This window comes from Muscardinus avellanarius, assembly GCF_963383645.1.
Source record: "Muscardinus avellanarius genome assembly, chromosome: 11".
Classification (NCBI taxonomy): domain Eukaryota; kingdom Metazoa; phylum Chordata; class Mammalia; order Rodentia; family Gliridae; genus Muscardinus; species Muscardinus avellanarius.
Window position 1 is genome coordinate 26,207,886 of NC_137797.1, and position 5,451 is coordinate 26,213,336.

Genomic DNA, 5,451 nt, shown 5'->3' on the forward strand with positions numbered 1-5,451 from the left:
AAAGCCTCTGGGTTCCACCCCCAGTATCACCAAAATTACCACCAATAATAATAATAATAATAATAATAATAATAATAATAACAACAACAACAACAACAACAATTCCCACTTGTTTTTATTATTCAAAACAAAAGCAAGAAGAGAAGAGGAGGGATATCCAAGTAAATAGAAGGGAAGAAATGATAAATTTAAGAGCAGGAATCAATAAAATTTAACAGGCCAGGGATTATTTGTGTGTTAATTGCTGTATTCCAAATTCTTAGAAGAATGCTGAAACTTAGTTTGTTACTCCACAAAAGGATGGTTGAAGAAGTGAATAGATAAAAATGGGTGACAAATCTGAAAGGTAGGGGAAATTTTTCATTTTCAAGTTGAAAATGAGTTTGTTTTCATGACTGAGAGCCTGAAAAAATACAAGTGTTTACTAATCTATATAAGAGCTATAAGAAATGACTCGGGGAGCCTGCTACGCAACTGTCCTGTGGACAAGCAATGCACATAACTGTTTTCTTCACAAACAGTTCCCCACTCACCAGCAGTCTTGTTTGTGTGATTGGACCAGAGATGAACCCATGACCTTAATGAGCCAATCAGATCCTTCCTCGTGGGGGAATCTGAAAGTGAGATTTTTCTAGGCACATTGGAAGTGAAATATAAAGGTGGTTAGTTTTTTAGTTAATTTTTTCCTTATAATTTCTCTGGAGATTCAGAGAAAGCAACTTTGGAGAAGATGTCGCCAAAAAGCAAGAGCAGAAACTGGAGAAAGGATCGCCTATGCCAATAAGAGTTTGCAGATCCTGATTCTAATCCTGTCCACATACTCAGATGCTTTCCTGCCTTTGTTTCTGGACATCCTTATAAGAAATTCACTTTTGGGGAGAGAATGCCAAGTAACTCAATTTGTTTTCTGATGCTCTGAAACAAAAAACATTGATTAGACAGAAAGGAAGATTATTGGTATATTTTTGGACATGTTAAATCTGATTGCCTAAACCAGGCACGGTGGCACATACTTGTAATCTCAGTACTTGAGAGGCTGAGACAGGAGAATCACAGATTTGCAGCCAGCCTCAGCTACTTAGTGAGGCCCTCTGCAATTTAGTGAGACCCTGTTTCAAAATTAAAGTATAAAAATAGGGCTGAAGGTGTAGTTCAAAGGTAGAATGCTCCTGGGTTCCAGCCCTTGTACCTCAAATAAAATAAAAAATAAATAAATCTGATTTTGTTTCCTATACTCTATTATGTCTTGAATAAATTTCCAGGACTTTTTCTTCTTGTTCTTTTGGAAGATATCTAATATTGCAATTTAGGCTTATTTTTAATACCTCTCCAAATCTCTGAGCACCTTATGATCCCATTTATCCCTTTATAAAGAATGATTCTGAAAGAAGAAAGAGCTTTAAGAAGGGCCTGAACACCAGAGACAAAAACAATAGAGGGCTTTTCTCTTGTATGTATGTCCACAAGGCGTGAAGTTATTCTTTTGGGTTACGAGGGCGAAAAAAGTGAAGCCAAAAACATATGCAGGGAAATTTGAGCTACAGAATATTATACGAGCAGTGAAATGCATGTCATCTGCTAATTGTTTCATGGCTTCAACACCTCCTCACAACACCTTGGAAAAGTCTGAAAATTTCAAACCACCTCTTTGCAAATTGATTTCTTAATGTCACTAGGCTGCACACACTCCCAGCCCACGCTCCTGCAGTTGCTAAGTGCAGTGGATTGTCACAGTATGTTCCAGAGGCTCCGGGTTTCTCTCAAATGCAAAGACGTGCTTCTAATTGGCAGCAAAGTCCTTGTCTTTCAAACACAATCTCCTCTTAAAAACAAAGAAACAGTAGCCATTATATTTCACGCAGTTCAACTGAAAACTGATTTCCCAAAGCAAGGGAAAGCTTATAAGCTCTAAAATTCAATATTATTTTACAATTTGGAATTCAAAGATGATTTATAATTTGGTTTTGTATTATTATCTTCCTCTCATTGGGGATAAAAATCATGATGTGCCACTAAACATTTTTCCCTTACAATTTTTTTCCTTATAATTTCCTTACTTTTTTTCTTATGATTTCCATTGGTGAAATGCATTTTAAGAGGGTCTTAGATTTCTAATTCAATAGCATAAATAAAATGTTAGACAAAGGTTTAAAACCATGATAAAAAAGAAACTAAAATAAGTAAAATAATGTATATTTAATGAGCATATATTCAAAAATTTAGCAAATATTTATCAAATTAGAGAGACCAGTTGGACGTAAATTACAACCCACATACCTCAAGAATTTAGACAGCTGAGCATGGTGCTGCAGGCTTGCAATCCCAATACTTGGGAAGCTAAGACAAGAGGATGGCAGGTTCACGGCCAGCCTCAACTACTTAGTGAGGCCCCTGCAACTTAATCAGACCCTATTTCAAAATAAAGAATAAAAATAGGGCTGGGGGTATAGCTCAGGGAAATAATGCCCCTGGGTTCCATCCCCAGTACCTCAAAAAAAAAAAAAAAAAAAAAAGAAAGAAATCAAAGAGATTCGCCATCAATTACATTTTTACCATAAAAAGACTCTTCCATGGGTACTTACTTTGGTATCTTAATTTTTAATTAAGTTGGTGTCTCAATTTGGTTTCTTAATTTTTGTATCACTTTAATACATTCATCAAACTAGGAAAATTTTTATAAAGATGTTACTGTATTAACAAGGAATATGTTTGTGAAAAAGATTGAACTATACAAAATCAAAGAGTGAAAAACTCTTCATAACTACCACCAGGTGGGGTAACCAACTTTACATTTCCAAGTATCTTTCCACACTCAACATACACCCATACAAAAATACACTAACACCTTTATTTTTAAAAGCGAAAACAAGCAGGGCGTGGTGGCGCACACTTGTGATCCCAGTACTTGGGAGGTTGAGACAGGAGGATCACAGGTTCACTGCCAGCCTCAGCTACTTAGTGAGGCCTTCCACAACCTAGTGAGACCCTGTTTCAAAATTAAAAACAGGACTGGGGGGTGTAGCTTGGAGGTAGAATGCCCCTGGGTCCTATCCCTAGTACTGGAAGAAAAAAAAAAAAAAGATAATATATTGCACACAAGGCAGGATAGCATAGTTCTTGAGGGTCTGGACTCTAAAGGTCACCACCTTGACTCAACCCTAATGGGTAAAACTGAACTATGGACACATGGAAATTAAGTATCTAAAAAGAGTATCATTTCATATAAATTGGGAATGGATGCACTTCTCGGTAAATGGTAATGAAACAATTAGCTCTTCATCTGATAAAAAATAAAGTTAGATTTCTACTTTATGGTTGGTGGTGTGAATTGGGGTGTCACAAGGAAAGGAAGATGGAGACAATTCTGAAGCGGCAGTGGCCATATCATGAGGAGAAGGAACAGCTCATGGATGTCATGGCCAAAGAGATGCTTACTAAGAAGTCCACGCTCCGAGACCAGATCAGTTCAGACCACCGCAGGCGGGCCATGCAAGATAGGTAGACGGAGGTCAGTGGGAACCCGAGAGATTTGCATGATGGTAAGGATGGTTTATAAAAGGAGGAGCTCAATGCTATCTCTGGACCCGATGAGTTTGCTGCATTCTGTAACAGACTCAAGCAAATAACAGAATTCCATCGGAAGCAGCCAAACGAGATCTGTGTGCCAATGTCGGTGGAATCTGAGGAGTTCCTGGAGGCAAGCGAAGAGGCACAAAACTTGGTGGACTCCACAAATGAAGAGGGATATGGGCGTTACCTTGATCACCAACACTGTTACCTCAAGTACATTAACCTGAAGGCATCTGAGAAGCTGGATTACGTCTCATAGCTGTCCATCTCTGACCAGTTAGTTGACATTAAAAAAAAAAAAAAAGAAAGAAAGAAAAATGCAGAGTTTAAGAGGTACCTAGAGATGCTGTTTGAATACCTTCTGGATTACACAGGTAGAGCCAAGCCCCTTCAAGATCAGAATGAACATTTGAGGCAGATTCAGACTTAATTTGAAAAGAAGTGGGAAAAAGGAAGAGACAAGCAGCACCCTTAGCCATGCTGGGGCCCATCTTGACCTCTCTGCATTTTGCTCCTGGGAAGAGCTGCCTCCCTGGGTCTGGACAGGTTGAAATTGGCACTGTTGGCCTTAGACCTGAAGTGCAGAAGGACCAATAGGAGAGCGAGCCCAGAGGCTACTGGCACCAAAGGAAAGTCCCTGGAGTCACTTGACACCTCTCTACTTGCCAAAAATCCCCAATCAAAGGACACTAAGTAAAACACCAAGAGGAACAAAGAGCTCGCTTTCCTAGAAGCCCAGATCTATGAACATGTGGAGATTCCTGGGGAACATCCGCAGCTGACTCATGAAAATGTACAACAGAAAGCCAGCGAGGACAGGGGAGGGGCGAGAAGAGGAAGAAGAGGAACAAATGGATGGGAGTGAAAGGGGAAGATAAAGAGAATGAGAAGCCGGGCGTGGTGGCGCACGCTTGCAATCCCAGCATTCCGGAGGCTGAGACACGAGGATCGCGCTTCGCAAACAGCCTCAGCTACTTAATGAGGCCCTCCGCAACTTAGTGAGACTCTGTTTTAAAATAAATAATAAAAAATAGGGCTGAGGGTGTGGTTCGAAGGTAGGATGCCCCTGGGTTCAATCCCCGGTACCGCAAATAAATAAATAAATAAATAAATAATAAATAAAATAAAGAGAATGCGATCATTTACAACCCAAAAACCTGCCCCTGGGCTGGGACAGAAAAATGCGTCCCACTCCACTGTTTCCTCCCCGCTCTCCATTTTGAAAGCAAATGCAGACCTTCATAAACTAATACTGTTTCTCATTTGGTTTCTTTCAGCACGTTCCCTACTGGATGTATATGCTTCGTGGCCTAAATATCAGCTACCACTGTAAAATTTTGGGAAACTCAGGTACCGAGGGCCTGAAGCCTCCCAGCGGCACTTTGCTGGACGGCGCCAAGCTCACTCAGGGCTTGAGGGGTTTGGTATACTGCCCACTTTGCTGATATGACACAGGCGCTGTCTCCTCGTGGGCCAAGCTGGAACTGCAGAAGGCTTCAGAAAGATGGCAGCCTGACACTGAGGAAGAGTACAGTGGGCATGTGGTGAATAAGACCCCCGAGGACCTGAAACGACAAGGGCCGCTCTAGTGTGCAGGATGGAGCTCTGCTGTGGGGTTTGCACAGGTTTCCTCGAGACCTGCTTGATCTACTTCTCCCAACCAAATGCTCTTAAAGACTCTTTGCTACATAGCCTTCTGGTCTAACATGCTTCTAGTAGAAACAAGGCATGCTGGCAGAGTGCAGGGCTGAGATTTGTTTTATCTTTGTTTTATCTTTAAAAGATTTTGTGGGGGAAAAAAAGATTTCCTTTTTTTTTTTTTTTTTTTTTTGTGGTACTCAGGGTGGAACCAGGGGCTTTCTACCTCCAGACTATACTCCC

The 5,451-nt window shown here is 40.5% G+C and overlaps 1 pseudogene across 1 annotated transcript; it reads left to right on the plus strand.

Annotated features, from left to right (window-relative positions):
- Positions 1 to 3,352: 3,352 nt before the first annotated feature.
- On the plus strand, positions 3,353 to 5,159 carry LOC308269439 (splicing factor 3A subunit 3-like; annotated as a pseudogene). Its single transcript has 3 exons — positions 3,353 to 4,470; positions 4,848 to 4,920; positions 5,026 to 5,159. The product of its transcript is annotated as a splicing factor 3A subunit 3-like (transcript).
- The last annotated feature ends 292 nt before the right edge of the window (positions 5,160 to 5,451 follow it).